Here is a 23736-nt window from a genome sequence, read left to right as displayed (position 1 = left end):
GAGACTTAGGCAAACATGGCCTTGATTGTCAAGAACTCTTACGATCAATCTTGTATCCCGAGACGACTCACACACTCTACGATGGACAATGGATGATGGTGGTGGATGATGGTGTTATGGTGGTGGTGGGTGGTGGATGGAGTGTGAGAGAGGTGGTGTGCCAAGGGATGAATTGGAATGAAACCAAGCACTCCTATTTATAGGCTGAATAGAAGGCTGGGCACGGCCCCGTGTCCGCTGGACACGCCCCCGTGCCCGTCTGACACTCTCTCTCTTCACTAATTGTAATTCGCAATTACAATTAATGCGCCTGCTGTACTTTCGCCACGCCCCCGTGCTCACTGGACACGACCCCGTGGTGGGCAATAGAAGCTTCTATAGGTTTGTCTTTTCTGCTGCTTCTTGGGCACGGCCCCGTGCTGGCTGAGCACGAGGCGTGTTCAGTCTTCTGTTTTCTCTTCTTTGCTTGGGAGGATGCCGTTGAGGGTTCGGGCAATCTACTTTTGTTCCTTTTCTTGTATTTATGCTAGAATTAGCTGTCTTTTTGCTTCTTTTGTGTATTTGAGCTCATTTCATCCTGAAAATACAAAAGGAAGACAAAAACACTCTTTTTCCAACATTAGTACTTAAAAAGGGTTAGTTTTATGCCTAATTTGATGTAATTTATATGTTGCATTTTACACACATCAAATACCCCCACACTTGAACTTTTGCTTGTCCTCAAGCAAAACTCTTTAAATATGTGGCTTACACTCCCAAATGGAATGGGTAGAAGAGAAGGTTTTTGGCTTGTCATAGAGTGTCGGGAATCCAAGATTTTTTTGGGTTTTATTTTTATTTATTTACAATCCTATTCGTTATGATTTATTTAGAACGTTTCATAAGATAAATTACTTATTAGGGCATAGCATGTCTTTTTTTTTAAATTTCATTTATATACAAGTTCACATACCTCACGGGGGATCACTCAACACTCGGCCGAAGGTGTATTTTTAGTGAATCACTCGAGAGCGGCATGGAACTTATTCCTACCATAAGCTTGCCAAGCAATCAATCCTCCTCCTTTTTAACTTTATACCTTTGTAGATATCAAGAGGACTTTTTGGGTGAAGGGTTAGGCTTGGGTTAAAGGTGGGTGGTTGGGTTAGTGGTTAGTAAAAGGGCGAAAAGCGTAAAAAGCGTCGGTTTTCGTAAAACACTTTGTTTTTGGTGACTTTTTTTTTCTTTGAAGTATTTCTCCAAACAAGCTTTTGTTTGCATAGCTTTGTTTGTTTTTTCAACTTCATCAAATTTTTTTTTTTTTTTGATCACACGAAAAAGAACGAGTTTACGAAAAACCGAGCTTGTTACTAAAATAAAGGGTGAAAAATAAAAAGGGTTTTTGGTGGGTGAAAAAGGGTAAAGAAATGAAAGGTTTAGGCTCAAAGGGGTTAACTAGGGGGATTTTGGGTAGGTGGTAAAAAAAAATGAAAAATAATGGTGTGGAAAGAAAAATGGTTAGTCCTAATGCCTCCATCATTCACTTACTTGGGTTTAAGTTGGTAAGGACCGGGAATGAATCGTCGTGGCAAGTTCTAGGGTTGTAAGAACCAAGCGGCTATTCACACAAGAAACGAAAAATGAGCATTTAGTCTAAGGATGTAAATTTGTATGCTCAATAAAGGCTCAAAACTCACTTTTGTGGGAATGGGGTTTTTTAATGTGATCAAGTATATATAATCAAATTTTAACTAGACTTGTTATGCCATTTCATAATTTTCTTATGTTGGTTCTTGTTATCACGACGCTCTCAGTTGTAAAATTTGTAAAAATATAACCTTATTAATCTTAGGATTCCTAACTTAAACTTTAGACAAGTAAAAAAAATGAAAAATTTTGAAAAATTTGGGGTGTTTAGCGGTTCCAATAGAGTTTTGTGTAAGGCTTGTTGTTAGGACTTGCAAAATTTCAAGGTGTTAGCTTCCCCCCCACACTTAAATTACACATTGTCCTCAATGTGTCCCAAAAATAAATTTTTAGGTTGATTGGATGTGTAATGTGGTGTTAAAAAGCAAAGATTTATGTTACTGGCAATCTGGACACGGCCCCGTGGGGACCGGACACGGCCCCGTGTTCAGGTGCCAGTAACAGAAATTAAAGAAATGAGACAGAAGCCTGGACACGGGGGCGTGTCTGGTGAACACGGCCCGTGTCCAGTTACCTGAACTGGGCATTTTTCTGCAGGTGGTTCAGCACGGGGCCGTGTTGGTTGGGCACGGCCCGTGTTGAGCCTTCTGTAATGGAGATTTGTGTCGGGTTGCCTCGTTCTTGTGCATGGGGCCATTTTTCTCGTTCCCTTTTTCATCCTTTACCACCGCGAGTGTGTTTTATTCCTGCAAATTAAAACTAAAAGATTAAACTAAACTAAGGATAGTTCCGCGGAATGCCTCCGTGGTGCGCCACGTTTATAAGGGTCCTTGGCTAGACCCAAGATGAGGTTATATATTTTCTGAGTGGGATGCTTGGCGTCCCTTGTTACACCATCGGAGAGCAGCATCCAAACTTGAATCAATAACCTTCATGTAGTTGACTGGGTCGTCGTCTTCTATTCTCTTCCCAACTCCGAATTTTACTTCATCATCCCCGTACCTCAAGGTGAGTGTTCCGTCATTCATATCTACCACCGCTTGTGCGGTGCCAAGGAATGGTCTCCCTAGTATGAGGGGGACCTCGGTGTCTTCCTCCATATCGAGTATGACAAAGTCGGCTGGATAGACGAATTCGTTTACCTTTACCAAGACATTTTCGATGACACCTTGCGGGAATTTGACGGATCGGTCAGCAAGTTGTATGCTCATTTTTGTAGGACTCGTTGTTCCTAGGCCGAGCCTTTTAAACATTGATGAGGGCATGAGATTAATGCTAGCCCCAAGGTCGGCTAGTGCATTACGAACGGGGGACTCCCCGATTGAGCAGGGAATCGTGAAGCTTCCGTGATCGATTTTCTTTTGGGGAAGTTTATTAAGTACGAGGGCAGAGCATTCTTCGCCTAAGTTAACTAATTGCAAAGTTTCAATTTTCTTTTTATGAGTGAGGAAGTCCCTCATGAATTTAGAGTATTTGGGCATTTGGGTTAGGACATCAATAAAAGGAATATTGACATGCAATTGTTTTAATAGACTTTCGAACTTTGCGAATTGCTCATTGGTCTTTTGACGAATTAACCTACCAGGGTACGAGACTCGAGGAGCCTTGGTAGGTTCTGGTGATGGAGGGGAGTTCTTCTCCTGCAGAGGTGGGGGCACCGTTTCTTCTGTCGGTGGTGGCGCTTCTGCAGGCCCTACGGTGCGGTTTCGTAGCGTGATGAGATGAACTTGCGCTTTTGGGTTTGTTTCGGTATTGCTAAGTAATGCGCCTTGTGGTCTCTCGGCAAAATTTTGAGCTATTTGATTTAATTGTTTTTCTATGTTTTGAATACTAGCTTGTTGATTTCTGAAGTTTGATTCTAATTGTAGAAATCTTTCCGAGTTTTTCTTTTCAGTGTCGGAGATGAGGCGAGATACAGTATCTTCAAGCCTTTCTCGTCCACTTTGTTGTTGAGTGAAATTTTGTGACTCATTTCTTGGTTGTTGAAAGTTTGTTCGTTGGGTTTGTTGGTTACTACTATTGCCGGGTTCTCTCCAACCGAGGTTTGGGTGGTTTCGCCATCCTTGGTTGTAGGTGCCCGTTGGAGGACCCGACGGCCTAGGTCTATTATCAATGTAGCTTACCGATTCCTGTTGATCGTCCGTTTCTTTCATACAACTCCAATTTTCATGTGGCCCACCACACCCTTCACAAGCCATAACCGAGACTGTTTTTATCATTTCTAATTTTTTTATTTTTGAAGAAAGGGCCTCGATTTGGGCTTGTAAAGAAGTGCTTTCATCAACCTTATGGGCGCCCGGGGCAATGGATTTATTGCCTCGGGGGGTGTGCCATTGAAAATTGGTTTGAGCAATTTCCTCAATTTGGTTATATATTTCATGCGGGCGGCGATTACCTAAAAGTCCCCCGGAGCTAGAATCAAGTGTCTGCCTTGTGTGTGGCAACAGTCCATTATAGAAAGTGGATACTTGTTGCCATATCGCAAGGCCATGATGTGGACACTTGCGTAATAGTTCCTTGAACCTTTCCCAAGTTTCATATAAGGATTCCCCGTCCTCTTGTGAATATGTATTAATTTCAGTCATTAATTTAGCCGTTTTAGCGGGAGGGAAATACTTATATAGAAATTTTTGGGCTAGTTCATCCCAGGTGTTTACCGATCCAGCTGGGAGGGCGTTGAGCCAAGCTTTCGCTCGGTCTTTTAGTGAGAAAGGAAACATTCGGAGGCAGATGGCGTCATTTGATGCTCCATTGATCCGAAAGGTATCACATATTTCTAAGAAATTAGTAATATGTAGATGGGGATCCTCGTCCGCAAGCCCATGAAAAGTTGCGGAGTTTTGGAGCATTTGTATCAAATGCGGCCGAAGTTCGAAGTTATTAGCTTCAACATTCAGAGCATTGATAGCGGCGCCTAGGTTACCTACGGTAGGTCGTAGATAATCCATGAGGGTACGTTGGTCCGCCATTGGAGGTGGATCACCCGAAACTTTCTCTTGGTTTTTAGCTCTTAATCTTTTTCTGAGAAAGCGTTCGGGTTCTTCTAGAGGTTCTTTTATGTCCTTATTAGAACTGGAGCTCATACACTAGGTAGGATTGGCGTCTAGTTCCAAGTCCTGCAATAAAAACAGAAAAGAATGCTGGTCTAAAGGTTCACCACGGCCCCGTGTTCAGCGAACACGGCCCGTGGTTGGAGTTACAGTGATTGTTTTCCAGATCCCAGTTATTGGAAACTTGGACACGACCCCGTGTTGCACCGACACGGCCCCGTGGTCAGCCTTCTGTAACTTGGAAAACTAAAAACTGCCAGTAACGATGCTGGGCACGGCCCGTGTCCAACCAGGCACGGCCCGTGCTGAGCTCTGTAGAAGCTGAAAAACTAAGAAAATCCTAAAAAATTAAAAAGAAAAGTAAAAATATGATTAGGCCGTTGATTCCTAACTTTCTTAAAATCCTTGTGTCCCCGACAACGGCGCCAAAAACTTGATGTGCGTGAAGTGTGATATATTTTTGATGTATATTTTTAAGCCCTTTTTACACTTTTAGCCAAGTTTTAAATTTATAAAACACGATATTCACTAACACTAAACACACATATGGGCAAGTGCACCCATCGTGGACGTAGTATAGTGTTGGTAAGATACCGAGGTCGTCCAAGGACACAAGAGCTTTTAATACCGGTTTATCCTCAACGTCTAATCAAATCAAAAAGTTAGAAAAGGTTTTTAAACTAAGAAAATAAAAACTAACTAAATGCTGAAAAATAAAAATAAAATAAAAACAGATAGACAAGATGAATCACTTGGATCTGACTCGTGTATTAATATAACCTTTGATTATTTTCGCACTTTTGCACTTGTTTAAGAGATTATCTTAGTTATTGTAGTAGGCCCCTCTTTTGAAGGCGACGTTACCCTCAACCCAGTAGTTTGAGATACAATCCTAAAGGGTTGGATTATTGGAAGATAATGAATTAAGTTATTAATGCAAATTATGGTAGGCCCCGCTTTTGGCGGTGACGTTACCCTCGGCTAAATAGTCTGAGTCAGCAGGGATACAGTCCTAAATAGCCGGGTTATAGTATTAATAGTAGTTAACTTATGAGGGGGTCAAAGAGTTCGGATCCCCGCCATCCAATACCTATGGGTATTGAAGGAGATCCTACTAAATTTGACCCAGGTCCCTTGCAGGACCTCTAAACGCTGAACAAGGGCAAGACCCTTACCAAACCGTTCCCTTAACCCCCGACCAGGTAGCCAACTGTAACGCCTCATATTTCCGTATTCTATTATTATTATTATTATTATTTTATTAATATTATTATTATTATTTTTATTCTTTTTTTTTATATATTCGTAGTGAAAACCGAATAGGAAAACGGGCTACTTAAATACAGAGATTGGGCTTGTGGGGCTTGGGCCCAAGCCCAAAGCCCACTAACTTAACCTAATTATAAAAATTGAGCCAAACCCTAATCTCTTTTATAAACAGTCGTTATTTATGTATTGTCCCTATCATCTCTCCCTTGTCTGCACGTATATACACCCACAAGAGTGGAGACTTCATCAGCTCCAACAAAATTCAGCACACAAATAGAAAACACATGCCTTTCATCTTCATTTTTAAACATAACCCTGATCCATCTCACACCTACTCTCTCTCGTTTCTTCTCCGGTGTGACCACCGGCGGAGCCGGCGCCAGTATGCCGACCAGCCACCCCCTTCTTCACTAGCACCCTCTGTTTCTCTCCTCTTAACGGACTCCGATGACCGGTTCATTTACCGGCGACGCACACCATACCACACCCCCTCTTCCCCTCGACAAAACCCCCTCACCCTCCTAACAACCGGCGGCTGTCGCCACCGACGATGATGATGATGATGGTGAATTGCAGCAGCGTCGACATCTTCGACGGCCACCAGGAATACGACTCAGCGACGGCAGAGCACTGGTGGTTATCAGGACAACTGTGGAGTCCGACGACAATGAAGGTGGTTCAGTGGAGCTGTGGCCCGACTCAGCTCCGGTGTCGGTGGTTCGACTCAGTTCTGGCTCAGGACACGTCTCGGCTCGTATTACGGTTCAGGTTAGTTTTGGTTAAGGTTCTAATTTGATTTTTACTCGATTCAGCTTCCGATCAGTTTCGACTCAGTCGGTTTTGTTCGAATCATGCAGATTCGGTACGGAGGTGGTTGGCTCGGGTTATGTCCTTTTAGTTTAGTTTTGGGTTACGGCTCGACGTTCGGGCTTCGGTTCGGTCAGACGTGGTCAAAGCCAATCAACCGGTCAAACCCAGTCAACTGTCGGGTCATCGGGTTAAACTTGAGACGTGATACTTTCGCGACACTCATATTTCAATTATATTGTTACTATATTTGTTATCACAAAACCGCACCTATTATAACTTGTAAACATAATAGAAATATATGTACATATATATTATATTGTTCGTCTATTGTTTATTATTGATTGAATTTTGACAAAAACGTTAACGACTTGTATCGTTGGGATCGTCCAAAAACAGAGGAAACTCTGCCCAATTTTCATTAATATATATATATATATAATACATACACACCCTTTATAGTCGAACCACTAGTGAAAATGTATCGGATTCAAATAACTTTTACAACAATAAATATAAATGTATATTTATTTAGACGACACTCCTGTAATATTTTTGATAGACTTAATTTTGAATTATTGTAAAAACTATATAAATATATATAAATATATATATCAACAAGTCGTACTCCGAATTCCAATTCAAATCCTCTGTCATTAATCCAAATACTCATACACCTCCGTTTGCCCCTATAGGGTGACTTCGGTGTTCCATCCTCCTGATCTCATACACTCGTCAACACTTGGATAATCGGAAGCACGTGCAATTTTGTGAGTACACTCGACCCATTTACATTTTAAACCACTTTTGGGTTGTAACATGTTACCATACAACAATTACACTTACACACACTTAAACTTACTTTGCGAACTCAATCCGATATACATGCTACTTGTTATGCTAGATAATACATGTTTTATGCCATTACTATGTTATACCCTCGCTTAACAATTATAGCGCTATAGGAGTAGCACACCACCCGACGGGGGATTGTTAGGTCTTTATACTATACGGTCTCGTCACTTTTGTTGCGAGAGATGCTAAATACTAGTGGACACTTTGGGTTTAGACGTAATGATATGCATGCTAATTACCTTGCTTACAAATTGCCATGTGGATTCGAGTAAAATGCTTTTATACTTATGCTATACTTATTCAAACCTTGTGTACTCGCCTTTGCTTTTGCATTGAACTTTATTTTAACATGTTACAGGTTTAGCGATGATGTTGGTGATGCATGGAATCTAGTAGGATGCTTAGATACACACTCTAAAATTTGTATTCATATTGTATAGTATCTCATCATTCACGTTGTTGTATTTTGTTTCAAATCCTTGTAATTGAATCTTTAGAAATGAAATGAAATTATGGGTTAAATACTTATCACAATTATTAGTGTTATGATGTCTCGAGCAATCTTCACACTTCGTCTCATCCCGATGTTTCCGCCATTGGTTGGGGTGTGACAGATTGGTATCAGAGCCATAACTATAGGGAATTAGGAAAAGTAGGAATGCTTTAACCTAGTCTATAGTTTTAAAGTTTTATTCTTATGTTTTGCTTGAAACTGCTTGCTTGCTACTTTACTTGTTTTTATTTATTCTCTTTTGGAGCTTTTAAACATATATGCCACTTATGTGTTAACACTTAACATGCTATACTTGTTTTATTATGTGTTAATACTTGTTCCATTGTTCAATTCTTTATGTGTATTCTTGACATATTTCTCTATGCGTTAGTACTTGTTTTATTGTCCCATTCTTTATGTACCATTCTTGATGCGTCTTCTTATGTGTTTATACTTGTTTGTGTATCCCTTTAGCGTACGCCCTCTTCTAATGCATTTCACTCGATTTTTCTTAAACTCGAAAACACTCGCATTGTACAAACGAGATGAGTTTACCGAAATAGGCGTGAAACCCACAATTTGGTAAACGACTCTCATTCCGTTAAATTCTATTTTGCACGAAATTACACCATTAAGTTAGGAGTGAAATCCACATCTTAATGGAAATTTCAATTTTAAATTCGTAAGTTAGGGTACAAAGTCGTCAAGTTAGGGGTGAAACCCGCATCTCGTCGACTAGTCCCATTCCTTAACTTTTATAAATCCCGCCAAGTCTCGAATTTTCGATTGAAATGGAACATGTAGTAACCGGAAGGGTAAATACCGTCAACCGACATGGCGGCGAGAGTATTTCACCTATTAGGCCGAAGCACGTTTTCAGTTTTAAAAGACCTTTCGACCACTTTGGTTAGTCAACGTGTCATTTTGGAACCATCCAAGTTTCTTTTATCAAACTTACGCTTTATTATTTTTGGTCTTTTATGATGAAATTCTCTCTTGTCAATTTTTAACCATTTTTGAGATTTCACCTTTGCGCATACATCATACTATTACTTTTCATACGATTATACATTATTAACATGCATAACTTCTCGTACTTTTATTTACACTTTTTTTACAACAAGTGAAAACATATCATCAAGATAGGAGTGATTTCCTTACCTTGACGATTAACATCGCTTTTTTTCTCATTTTACAACGACCTCGCCGACGAGTTAGGGGTGATTCCCTTACCTAGGTGATCGTTACCAAAATTTTATTTTCAAAAGAGACTTCATTATAGAACGAGAACAAGTTATGTATCTAAGCAGTTTTCGTTTATCAAATCCCTACTATGTAAATTTCAAAATTTATTGTTTTTATTAAACGTATATCTTTCCCCATAAACTATTTTCACGTAACTCACAAACACAAAATTTTTTTATCATACCTTAAGACGTTTTATCACCCGAATTTCAAAACCTTGCGAAATGCTACCTATCAACTTAATCGGTCCAATGGATCCCTTGCCCATGAACTTCCTATTTAACCTAATCACTAAAACGCGCTCACATTATACCATTATACTAAAGACTTTCATTCTCAGTCGTAAATCAAACCAACTTTCTCATATAATTGATAAGATCTTATAGATATTATAAGATCATTTTACCACAAACTCTTTTCAAAACCAACAAATCATTTTGTTAAAAACTCTTTTCAACGAACACTAAGTTCATTGCTAAACTTCTTTTAAGAGTCAACGTTTTCACAAGAACCTCCAAATTTCAAATTTCATATTTTATTGCAAAATCCTTTGAAATAATACGAACTTGTTATTTACAACGAACTTTTACACATCGCTCAATACGTCATTTAAATTTCTAAACACGTGGGCAAAGTCACTTAATGGGGACCAACAATCTTCAACTTACGTAAATCTTCTTTTAAAACAAAAAGTAGCATTTCCAATCCTTACAAAATACGTTATGTATAACCAATAAGTATCTTATATTCTTCTTACATTTACAAGCTAGAATTTACACTACTAGTCAAACTCAATCCATTTCGATTCGATAAACTCAACGTTTCGCTTAAACAACTATACATGCATATCATCGTACCTCTTTTAGTCATTATCTCACGACAACTCCACTTAAACCGTTTGTTTTTACATACTCGATCTTTCGATCGTTTTTACATGCTTAGATTCGTTATGTTTCAATTTATATTATTTACGCAATCCTTATTATTCATACCTACCCTCATACTCATACGTTTTATATTTATACTTACACCCACATGCGTACTTATACTTACACTTATACTTATTCTCATATTTTCCTTCATACTCATGATACATACATTCGTACCCGTACGCGAGCGGAATCCGAGAGGATTCGCCTACGTGGGTCCCATACATGCTTATATACTACATTCGTACCCGTACGCGAGCGAAATCCAAGGGATTCGCTTACGTGGGTCCCATACATGCTTAAACATAAACATGCTTACATACTACATTCCTATACGTACACATTCTTATTTTAAATTTATGTATACCCTGATTCATACACAACTAGTACAAGCTATGTGGATCATGCGACGATCAAAATAATCGCGGGTGCACACGGGATTATAGTGATAGGCGCATGAGAATCATAGAGTGTACTACTGTGTATGGTAAGACACGAAACGTAACATGACACGAATAACGAAACGGATGTAACATGGTCAAAACATGGTGGATACGCCGCTGGTACTTCCTATTTATAAGTGTCTCACCATGTTACCAAACTTTCGTGAAACATGCCATTAGAAATTCAGTGTTTTGTAGACTTATGGACCTAATTCGAACGCTAAATAACTCACAAACGCATTATATCCGATTATCCATGACGAGAATTCATTCTTAACACGCTACTTTCGTCTATCCGATACTTATACTATTCTTATACTCACAACGTCTAGTAGATCAATCATTCACCCTTAAACCGCAATTATTCTCCGTTGTCTCAAACTCCAGAGCCTCAATTTTAAACAATCCTCTTCTGTTTGCCAAAACCCTTTCAGGTCTTCCTTCTGTATAAATTTCGGGACGAAATTTCCTAAAGGAGGGAAGATTGTAACGCCTCATATTTCCGTATTCTATTATTATTATTATTTTTTTATTAATATTATTATTATTATTTTTATTCTTTTTTTTATATATTCGTAGTGAAAACCGAACAGGAAAACGGGCTACTTAAATACAGAGATTGGGCTTGTGGGGCTTGGGCCAAACCCAAAGCCCACTAACTTAACCTAATTATAAAAATTGAGCCAAACCCTAATCTCTTTTATAAACAGTCGTTATTTATGTATTGTCCCTATCATCTCTCCCTTGTCTGCACGTATATACACCCACAAGAGTGGAGACTTCATCAGCTCCAACAAAATTCAGCACACAAATAGAAAACACATGCCTTTCATCTTCATTTTTAAACATAACCCTGATCCATCTCACACCTACTCTCTCTCGTTTCTTCTCCGGTGTGACCACCGGCGGAGCCGGCGCCAGTATGCCGACCAGCCACCCCCTTCTTCACTAGCACCCTCTGTTTCTCTCCTCTTAACGGACTCCGATGACCGGTTCATTGACCGGCGACGCACACCATACCACACCCCCTCTTCCCCTCGACAAAACCCCCTCACCCTCCTAACAACCGGCGGCTGTCGCCACCGACGATGATGATGATGGTGAATTGCAGCAGCGTCGACATCTTCGACGGCCACCAGGAATACGACTCAGCGACGGCAGAGCACTGGTGGTTATCAGGACAACTGTGGAGTCCGACGACAATGAAGGTGGTTCAGCGGAGCTGTGGCCCGACTCAGCTCCGGTGTCGGTGGTTCGACTCAGTTCTAGCTCGGGACACATCTCGGCTCGTATTACGGTTCAGGTTAGTTTTGGTTAAGGTTCTAATTTGATTTTTACTCGATTCAGCTTCCGATCAGTTTCGACTCAGTCGGTTTTGTTCGAATCATGCAGATTCGGTACGGAGGTGGTTGGCTCGGGTTATGTCCTTTTAGTTTAGTTTTGGGTTACGGCTCGACGTTCGGGCTTCGGTTCGGTCAGACGTGGTCAAAGCCAATCAACCGGTCAAACCCAGTCAACTGTCGGGTCATCGGGTTAAACTTGAGACGTGATACTTTCGCGACACTCATATTTCAATTATATTGTTACTATATTTGTTATCACAAAACCGCACCTATTATAACTTGTAAACATAATAGAAATATATGTACATATATATTATATTGTTCGTCTATTGTTTATTATTGATTGAATTTTGACAAAAACGTTAACGACTTGTATCGTTGGGATCGTCCAAAAACAGAGGAAACTCTGCCCAATTTTCATTAATATATATATATAATACATACACACCCTTTATAGTCGAACCACTAGTGAAAATGTATCGGATTCAAATAACTTTTACAACAATAAATATAAATGTATATTTATTTAGACGACACTCCTGTAATATTTTTGATAGACTTAATTTTGAATTATTGTAAAAACTATATAAATATATATAAATATATATATCAACAAGTCGTACTCCGAATTCCAATTCAAATCCTCTGTCATTAATCCAAATACTCATACACCTCCGTTTGCCCCTATAGGGTGACTTCGGTGTTCCATCCTCCTGATCTCATACACTCGTCAACACTTGGATAATCGGAAGCACGTGCAATTTTGTGAGTACACTCGACCCATTTACATTTTAAACCACTTTTGGGTTGTAACATGTTACCATACAACAATTACACTTACACACACTTAAACTTACTTTGCGAACTCAATCCGATATACATGCTACTTGTTATGCTAGATAATACATGTTTTATGCCATTACTATGTTATACCCTCGCTTAACAATTATAGCGCTATAGGAGTAGCACACCACCCGACGGGGGATTGTTAGGTCTTTATACTATACGGTCTCGTCACTTTTGTTGCGAGAGATGCTAAATACTAGTGGACACTTTGGGTTTAGACGTAATGATATGCATGCTAATTACCTTGCTTACAAATTGCCATGTGGATTCGAGTAAAATGCTTTTATACTTATGCTATACTTATTCAAACCTTGTGTACTCGCCTTTGCTTTTGCATTGAACTTTATTTTAACATGTTACAGGTTTAGCGATGATGTTGGTGATGCATGGAATCTAGTAGGATGCTTAGATACACACTCTAAAATTTGTATTCATATTGTATAGTATCTCATCATTCACGTTGTTGTATTTTGTTTCAAATCCTTGTAATTGAATCTTTAGAAATGAAATGAAATTATGGGTTAAATACTTATCAGAATTATTAGTGTTATGATGTCTCGAGCAATCTTCACACTTCGTCTCATCCCGATGTTTCCGCCATTGGTTGGGGTGTGACACCAACATACCTCCATATAGACCGTGGAGATATGAATGGTGAAAATCTTTTATTTTATATAGACAGTAAAATAATGCCAAGACACCACGGACAAACGATAAGGAAAGATCACCTTCAACATAAGTAACTAGTTATTAAAGTCATTAATACAAAACCAAATAAAAAGTGCAAAAGATTAAAAATAAAAAGTATTATACTAAACACTTGTCTTCACCAAGTGATGTAAGAGACTTAGGCAAACATGGCCTTGATTGTCAAGAACTCTTACGATCAATCTTGGATCCCGAGACGACTCACACACTCTACGATGGACAATGGATGATGGTGGTGGATGATGGTGTTATGGTGGTGGTGGGTGGTGGATGAAGTGTGAGAGAGGTGGTGTGCCAAGGGATGAGTTGGAATGAAACCAAGCACTCCTATTTATAGGCTGAACAGAAGGCTGGGCACGGCCCCGTGTCCGCTGGACACGCCCCCGTGCCCGTCTGACACTCTCTCTCTTCATTAATTGTAATTCGCAATTACAATTAATGCGCCTGCTGTACTTTCGCCACGCCCCCGTGCTCACTGGACAAGGCCCCGTGGTGGGCAATAGAAGCTTCTATAGGTTTGTCTTTTCTGCTGCTTCTTGGGCACAGCCCCGTGCTGGCTGAGCACGGGGCGTGTTCAGTCTTCTGTTTTCTCTTCTTTGCTTGGGAGGATGCCGTTGAGGGTTCGGGCAATCTACTTTTGTTCCTTTTCTTGTATTTATGCTAGAATTAGCTGTCTTTTTGCTTCTTTTATGTATTTGAGCTCATTTCATCCTGAAAATACAAAAGGAAGACAAAAACACTCTTTTTCCAACATTAGTACTTAAAAAGGGTTAGTTTTATGCCTAATTTGATGTAATTTATATGTTGCATTTTACACACATCAACGGCCGGGGAGATGCCACGTCAAAAGGGGGCAAGTGTGGATCTTCCTTCAATTTGGTGCCATCATCGTGACTTTGGGGAATGCCTAGGATGATGCCACGTGGCCATTCTGTTGTAACCGAATGGTGATGCACGATAAAGCCTTCTAGAAGGCTTACAGTTGTATTCCCATGTGGCTTTGCTTCATGCTAATTTTGTTGTAACAGAAAAGTTACTTTTATCCAAGTCTGGATTATATTTGCGCGGAGGTTTTGTTAGGACCTTATCCTAACTGTTCTGCTGTATAGCAGCTTGCGCAAGGATTTATTAGTTCCCTTTTGGGGCGCGGATGTTAAAAACTGCTTTCTTTTTAAACTCTCTTCTTTAAAACAAGTGCACTGTCGCACAAGGTTCCTTGAAAGAGGTTCATTGGTGGTGAAGTTGTGGTATGGTCCTGAACACCTGTGCAAGGTTTTTGGGACCTTACCCTTTCAGATTGGTTGGTAGCCAATCGTGTCAGTATTTTATGTGATCAAAAGATAGTGCAAGTAAGTACTCCAAGTGGTGAAAAGATCACATTTAACGGAGATAAGCCAACCCGATCAACAAAATTCGTCTCTGTGATTAAAGCTGCAAGTTATGAAAGGAAAGGAGGAGTAGTATATATGATTTCTGTAATCATTAATACTAAAGGAAAAGAACTAAAAGATATTCCTGTAGTATCTAAATTCTCAGACATTTTTCTAGAAGAGTTACCTGGATTACCGCCTCATAGAGAGGCTGAATTTAGAATTCACCTAATATCAGGGATAGCACCTATTGCCAAAGCACCATATCGATTAGCACCAATGGAAATGCAGGAACTGAAGAAGCAATTAGACGAACTTCTTGACAAAGGTTTTATACAAACAAGTTCATCACCGTGGGGAGCACCGATGTTGTTTATTAAGAAGAAAGATGGATCGATGCGTATGTGCATTGATTATCGAGAATTGAACAAAGTCACGATTAAGAATCGGTACCCATTATCGAGAATCGATGATCTGTTCGATCAACTTCAAGGAGCACGATTCTTTTCTAAGATCGATTTACGCTCAAGATATCATCAACTGAAAGTACAGGAAGAGGACATTCCTAAAACTGCATTCAGAACAAGATACGGTCATTATGAATTTACCGTCATGCCATTTGGTTTAACCAATGCCCCAGCCGCATTTATGGACATGATGAATAGGATATGTAAACCATACCTGGACAAATTCATAATTGTCTTTATAGATGATATTCTAATTTACTCTAAGAGTAAAGAGGAACATGCAGCGCATCTGCATACACTTCTGACATTGTTGAGAAAAGAGAAGCTTTATGCTAAATTCTCAAAATGTGAATTTTGGTTACAAGAAGTGCAATTCCTTGGACATCTGGTTAATCATGAAGGAATTCATGTGGATCCCATAAAGATCGAGGTGATTACTAAGTGGAAAGTCCCTGAATCACCAACGGAAGTACAAAGTTTTCTTGGACTGGCAGGATATTATAGACGGTTTATTCGAGATTTTTTCTAGAATAGCCATTCCTTTGACCAAACTGACCTGTAAATCAGTTAAGTTTGAATGGGGACCGAAACAGGAAGAAGCTTTTAAGATTCTTAAGCAAAGATCAACCAACACACCCATACTTGCATTAACAGAAGGAACTGAGGACTTTATAGTCTATTGTGATGCGTATAAGCTAGGATATGGATGTGTGTTGATGCAATGTCAAAAGGTTATAGTTTATGCCTCTAGACAACTTAAGGAACATGAAGAGAATTACACAACCCATGATCTAGAGTTAGGAGCCATAGTTTTTGCCCTTAAGATTTGGAGACACTATTTATATGGAAATAAATTTGTTGTCTTCACTTATCATAAGAGTTTAAGGTATATTTTTTGGCAAAAAGAATTAAATATGAGACAGAGATGCTGGATGGAAGTTCTTAGCGATTATGATTGTGATATCCAGTATCATGATGGAAAAGCTAATGTAGTAGCTGATGCTTTAAGTCGAAAGTATCATGAAAAGCCGAAACGAGTACGTTCTCTCAGATTAAATCTACAAGTAGATTTAAATGAGCAAATCAGAGAAGTACAGGAATCAGCAATCGAGAACGATGCTGAAAAATTAAAAGGAATGATTAAGGAATTAGAACAAGGAACAGATGGAATTTGGAGGTTCCATAAGAAAAGGATGTAGATACCTAAACAAGGAAACCTAAGCCACAGAATTCTAGAAGAAGCTCATAAGTCTAAGTATACGATACATACCGGAAGTGATAAGATGTATCAAGATCTAAGAAAGAATTTCTGGTGGATAGGAATGAAAAAGGATATAGCAAACTATGTTGCTAAATGTCTAACTTGTTCACAAGTTAAAGCTAAACATCAGAAACCCTCAGGACTATTGCAACAGTTTGAGATGCCAATATGGAAATAGGAATTGATAACAATGGACTTTGTTACCAAATTACCCAAGACAAGAAAAGGAAATGATACAATCTGGGTGATTGTAGACAGATTAACCAAATATGCTCATTTCTTACCCATGAAGGAAACTTTCAATATGGAACAGTTAGCCAAGCTATATGTAAATGAAATAGTTTCATTAGATGGAATTCCTCTATCTATTGTATTCGATAGAGATAGCCATTTTACTTCTCATTTTTGGACAAGTTGTCAAGTCTGCCCGACTCAGTCATTGGAATTATTTCTCGTGTTTACACCCGATTGATCTAGGATTCCGTAATGCATGTCGGCTCTGCCCGAGTCAGTCATTGGAATTCTGTCTCGAGATGTACGGTTAATTTGAATTGGGTTATTTTACTAACACATGTGCATTATCTGATTTTAATAGATAATAACCAGGTGATACAACAGGAAGCTTTAGTTTTATCTAAGTTAACAAAGTGAGTACATTCTCTTTTTACCACCTTTTTGTAAATTACTTTGTGAGTCAAAATGTTTTACCAAACCTCAAATGTTTTAAATTACACTTAACAGTAATTGAGTATTTGTGATTCTACAATTACTGCCGGTATCTTGGGGTTTTGTATACAAAATGTGGAAAACGTTACCATTGACAAAGAGTTAGCGAATGGGTAATATGACCCTCAAGTTAGGTGTTGACAATACTGAATGAGTAATTGAGTAGATATAAACAAATGTAATTGCGGATGCCCTTAATTCTGTAAAAGTGATAAAACTGTTTTGATTAAACTGGGATGCACTCACCAGTATTTCTTGCTGATAAAATGTTTTAAAACGCGTTTCAGGTAACAAAATGTGAAAGCCAATAGAAGCCAGCTGGAAAGCACTGAAGGCTTGGAAAAGTGGCTATAAAAGTTACCTAAATAAAAAGGAGTTTTTATTTTCAATAATTAGGGTTTAGCCCAACAAATGTATTGTCAAATGAACTTGGGTTTTATCTCAAAGTCTTATTATTATAAAAGTTGGTGTTTTACTATGATAAAAATATTTCCTAACTACGGTCCTGATGTATTCTGCTGCTATATTAATAAACACCGATACCACCCACACTGTTGCTCGCGGCGCCCGCTCCCGGGGTAGGGTCGGGGGCTGCGACAGGATGCTATTCAACAAAAGCTGATGCAGAATTAGCATGTGTTTAAAATATGCTCCTTGAACTTGGTTTTGTAGGATCGGTTTGCCGACCAAACGAGTCGTTCAGAAGAGTTTATGCTCAATACGAAAGGCGAAAACAGTCGTATTGAGGTCAATTCAGCGAGATATACACTTTATCTATCGATTTGATTGATTTGACAACAATTTACAGCGAGACGACACTTCGGCAGCAGTTCGGCACTGAAACCGGAAAAGTTACAACTGATTTCGCTTTAAGGGTATATATAGGCATTTAATTCTGTTTGAAATGGTTCCAAGCGAAATTAGATTCCAAGCGGAATCTAATTCCGCACGGAATTACCTCATGACATTTCAAGCGGAATTACCCTGTTCAAGCGGAATTACATATATCTCGAACTACGTGACCTGATCTAACATTCTTAGTACAGGACTCGATACAAGACGAAGTCGACAGACGCATGGACCAACAGACTCCCCCTCGAATGTTGACGAGTCTTAAGTGTCGAGTCTTCAACATCTTTAGTCTTTATCAGTCTTTGGGCTTCTCTTCAAAGTATCTTACACTGTAAAGCATCCTCAAATCTCTCTCTTCTCTTTTCTTCAGCAACAACAGACTCTCCTCGAACAAATAATCTCCCCTCGGATGTTGATCTTTAACGACTTAGGATCACAATCTGGCTCTCAAGCTTTCTAGTTCTCTTGATCAGATCTCTTGATTCCTTAAGTTCATCAGCATCATCAATACCAAGATCGTAACCTGGCTCATAGGATCAGAACCTGGCTCTTCTCAGATTTCATACCTGCACAATCTCTACCACACAATAAATTTTACAAATTTAACATTTTACAAATTTATATAACCAGATTCCCTTCAAATGTAACCAGAATGAATTAACAATGTTAATCTCTGATAAACCTCTTGCAGAAAAAACTTTCAAAATATTATCATTTAAAAGCTTCTGATCACCACTTGTAAGCAAACACACACAAACTCCCCCTCACAAAATGTTCATCATGTATAGCACTCGGAATTTTGAAAATCAGCTCTCCAACATCAGTTGTCGAAAATCTTTTTGGATTTTTCAAAAAATATTCTAAAACACACTGAAAATCCTTTTTTTTAATTTTTGAATAGATGAAATGCAGTAAAGAAATATTTTAAAACACTATTTTTGTGAGTTTGTGTAAGAGGATCATATCAGTTTGTGAGACAAATCACCAACACCGTTAAGCTTTTTACATTTTAAGTTCTAAACAATTCACCTAGATTGTCAGTATACTGATCCACTTAAATTTTCACACAAAGTTCAACCGTTTCGAGATACGAGATTAATGTTTTAATGACATAAACTTATTCGTGTGTTCCACCACTTGAATATACTCCCGTATCCAGATCCCAATATTCAGTCTTACAGGTGAGTATACCTAGATGATATCTGTAAAGCGTTAAATGCGAAACCGTGAGAGCTCAGGTCAGAACTTTCGTTCAGCAGAGAGATGACGGCTCATCTTTTGGTGTGTTCCCTTTAGAGAATCTTTTCTTCAACAGTACATGATTAGCATTTTTCAATGTTTCATCATTTTTTGTACTGAGGGCTGCGCTATATTTCAAGCAAATGCAAAGTATTATACGGGGACTAGGCCATTGCTTCTGCAAAATCAGAAGTCCCGGGATAATACCCCAGATGTCACTGAGTATAAAGACCTAGTATCTCAGAAAGAGGGACCTTTCAAACAAGATTTCGGGGGTTACCCATATATCCAAGAAATGTTCCCCACAAGATAAGCAAGTTTGAAATTTAGGTTTATATCTCGAAAACAATTTACTAAATGTGCAAACACCTACTGGCACATCCACAGTAAGATTGTTTATCACATTTTTGACTTTCCAATTCTTTAGCGTGTTGTGATAGTCCACTGATGTACTATCATTTCCTCTTTTCTCAACAAAACTCATTTTTGAATTTTATCATGTTTTTGGCTTTTTCTGGTTTTATCATGTTTTTTGATTTTTTTAAATTTTCTAATGTTTTTGGATTTTTTTTTAAGAATTCTTACTCCCCCTAAAATTCAAAAACATTTAACGAAATCGAAAACAAACTGTACAAGTAACATGGCAACTGTTGTGAATTGCTTTAATTCGCCATTCACTTGGCATAAACAATCAGAACTCCCCCTCTCAACAAACTATTTTCCCATTATGATTTCAAAACACTTAAGTTTGTTTTAATCAAAATGGTTTTTCCGGAAAATAAGTTTTGTTGATTTTACCACTTGTAGGGTGGGGATCAATTCATCACCTTGTTTTCAACCACCTGTAGGTTCACAAACCAAACATACCATTTGTAGAAAATCAAGTACAACTTAATGTCCCTGATTTACTACTTGTAGGTCAAACCAATTACCACTTGTAGGTATGCACAATCAAACCTGATACAAAGAATGATGCTGATTCATGCTCCACTCTTACCAACCTGGGAGCTCAGGCAAGTCAGGTTTTTCAATCAAAGAATATATCCACCCAAGCCTGACCAGCCTTAGGTGATTCCGAGTTACCAACACTCGGTTTCTTACCGTTCATCTTCTTTTCATAAAATTCTTTAACCCCTTTAGCCTTCCCGTTAATCATTTTTCCAAAAATATGATGCACTTTGGGATTTAAAGCCTTTTCAACATCAAATTCCTTCTTTTCAGAAAAGAATTGATTTGAAATCTCAACTTTTCCAACTTTTTATTTCAAATTTTCAGCACTCAATGATGGAAAATTTGCATCATCCATTGGAGGTACTGAGTTTTCACATTTTGATTCAATATGCGGCTCCTCTGACTTTGTGGAATCAGATTCATCGCCAGAAGATAGCTCCTCTGATTTTGATGAATCAGAATCATTGCCAGACCGATCATCAGATTTCTTAACAACCCACTTTTGGTTGTCAAGATTTGCTCTTCTCTTGTAAAACCTGTTCGAACATTCACCAATTTCAAATTTTGAATTTTTGAAAAGTTTAGTTCTCTCAATTGGTGGTTCAAACTCAATCACTTTTTCTTTCAGTTTAGGAACTCCCTGTTTGATTTGATTTGCCTGTGAACATTTCATAGCCATATGTCCAGTTTTTCCACATTTAAAACAAGTTCGAGTTTCCTTCTTCTAATCAACAGTCTGCATCTCTTCTTGCTTCTTCGCAAGGAAATCTTTGTTTGACTGCTTTCTGAACAACTTTTCTTTTTCTTCTTCAGAAGATGTACCTGAAACAAAAACCATCTTTGATTTAAAATCTCAAACATATTTTTCATTTTTATGATTTTCTGGTGGAATAAATCCTATTCCTTTCTTTTTGAAATTACCGTTATGGTTTGGTTTCTTTCGATAACCAGAACCAGAATTGTAACCATTTTTCTTGTTTTCTCTTTGTTGAACTCTTGAGGTGTATTTTTTAGGTTTTTCAGAAAGATTTAGATCTTTTATTTTAGAAATATTAATTTCTGTCAATTTGAAAACCTTTTTGATTAATTCAGTTTTGACACCTCTTATTGGTAATTCCTCATCAGAATATAATTTGTCAGAATCATTCAAAGTATACACCACTTTAAATGTTTCATCATTCAGATTAGATTTTGATAATAGGAATTCTTTATTATATACTCTTTTGCCCTGTTTTCCGGTTTGACTCAGAGTGCTGGACTCAGACTTTGACTCGGACATAGACTCCGACTTTGACTCGGACATAGACTCCGACTTTGACTACTCAGTTTCATCGTTATCTAACACATGATCCACCACTTTCTTCATCAATTGAGATTGTTGATCAGTGTCAGACGATGTGAACGTGACATCAATATTTTCTGGCAGATTAACTGATGACTCCGACTCCCACTGTAAGTTTGTTGCCTTTTCGGCTCTTTCTGAATTTGGATTTCTCGGAGAATATCCATTTTCAAGCCGGGGTGGACACTTGTTGAAACTGACACCTTGTTTCTTACCAGATGTCTTTACTTTAGTATCCTTCTTCTTTTCTTTCTTCTTTTCAGGAGTCTTTTCTTCAGAAACCTTCTGTTCTTCAGTTACTTCATCATCCTTAAATGCCTTCATGCTTTCAACAGTTGGATAAATCCTGTCAATGACATAAGAAGTACATGACTAACTTTTTAACAATCAATTAACTCTTTCTGTTTCAATTCTTTGAGTTTCCAATTTTTGTTCCAAAACAGCACACTTCTCAATATAATTGTTCACAACTTTCTGCTTCGTCATGAAAGCTCCTTGAAGTGTCTTCATTGTTGTTGCGTGTTCATCGCTTGTTTCATTGTATTGATTCGTAGCTTTGTTCAGTACATCATAGGACTCCTTCAATCTGTTCAAGTTGTGAATCAACGTACTGTTTTGTTTCTTTATAGCTTCACAGTTTTCACAAATCACCGGACTTTTCCTTGCATCAGCTTCTTCATCAATCTTGAAAACTGGAACTTCTTTCACTTTTCTCTTCACCACTGGAGCTTCTTCATCGTCACTGCTAACTGGTGTTTTAACCTTTTTCTTTTTCTTTTTAGCTTTTTCATCTTCACTATCACTTTCTTCCATCATTTTCAAGTGCTTTGCCATTCTTTTAGCATAATAATCGTTATCATTATCACTATCCTCTTCAATTCGAGCAACAACAGCTTTGGCTTTTAGCATTTCTTTATCCGGACAGTAATTATCCCAACTGAAAGTTTCCCAACTAAAGCCTTCTGGTAACTTTTCATCATCTTGATTGATCAGAAATGCTTTGTTGTCAGCAGAAATATATTTGTCCTAGCTGAAACCTGTTGAAGATTTTTGATCATCTTGATTTTCCAAACATGCTCTCTTTGAAGACTCCTCTATTGCTTTTCTACCATGTGCCACTTGTGGTTCTTGTTGTTGTTGAGCAACTTGATGATAGATGGCCTTCCGATAGTAATCATTGTTGTTGAACGGATTTTGAGCTCCAGTTGCTTCACGATTAGTGCACTCCCTCTTGAAGTGTCCTTTTTCCCTGCAACGAAAACAAGTAACTTTAGATTTATCAAAACCCAAATTAGAAACACATGCATCACGGAAGCCATCTCTTCCTGTGATCTGTTTGAATTTCTCAGCTCTTCTCAACACACTCGGTAAACACCATTTAATATCCATCAATTCCATCTCTTCAGCGTCAATCTGATCGTAATCCTCTTTTGTCAGCATTGGATTACCGATCCGGCCTGCCACTAAGCTTCCATAGGATTCTAACACAGTCCCCGACAATGATATATGGCTTTTTGCAACTTCTTCTGAATAATCTTGATCATCTTCAAGATTCAACACATTGTTGCATTGTAACTTCTTGCCATTCTTTGTTGCTGTCAAGTTTGGATCAAACGACGGATATGATGAAAAACTCGTTTTGCTGCTTGATCCTTTATATGATCCTCCCGATGAACTTTTTGCATTGAAAGCCGTTTCAACCTTTGGTGACATGTTGGTGGTTTTATCACTGACACCACCTTTGTAATAAAGACCAATGTCTTGTTCACCGTCAAAATCTTTCATTCTTGAAATCTTTCGTTGTTCCATCTCTTGAGCTTCAATTTTTTCAATGAACTTGCTCAGTGTCAGACTGCTAAACCCTTTCTTGTTCCTTAACATCATGAGATATGTGCCCCAAGTCTTGTGTGGCAA

At 38.5% G+C, this 23736-nt stretch overlaps 1 non-coding gene across 1 annotated transcript; it reads left to right on the top strand.

The window, feature by feature from the left end:
* Nucleotides 1-4110: 4110 nt before the first annotated feature.
* Nucleotides 4111-4217, top strand: LOC118486886. Its single transcript, XR_004880052.1, has one exon. It is a non-coding gene; the product is annotated as a small nucleolar RNA R71 (small nucleolar RNA).
* The last annotated feature ends 19519 nt before the right edge of the window (nucleotides 4218-23736 follow it).

The sequence above is a fragment of the Helianthus annuus genome, chromosome 14 (genome assembly GCF_002127325.2).
Source record: "Helianthus annuus cultivar XRQ/B chromosome 14, HanXRQr2.0-SUNRISE, whole genome shotgun sequence".
Lineage (NCBI taxonomy): Eukaryota > Viridiplantae > Streptophyta > Magnoliopsida > Asterales > Asteraceae > Helianthus > Helianthus annuus.
Note: the sequence above shows the minus strand (reverse complement) of the source record. Positions and strands in the feature narration are given on the sequence as shown.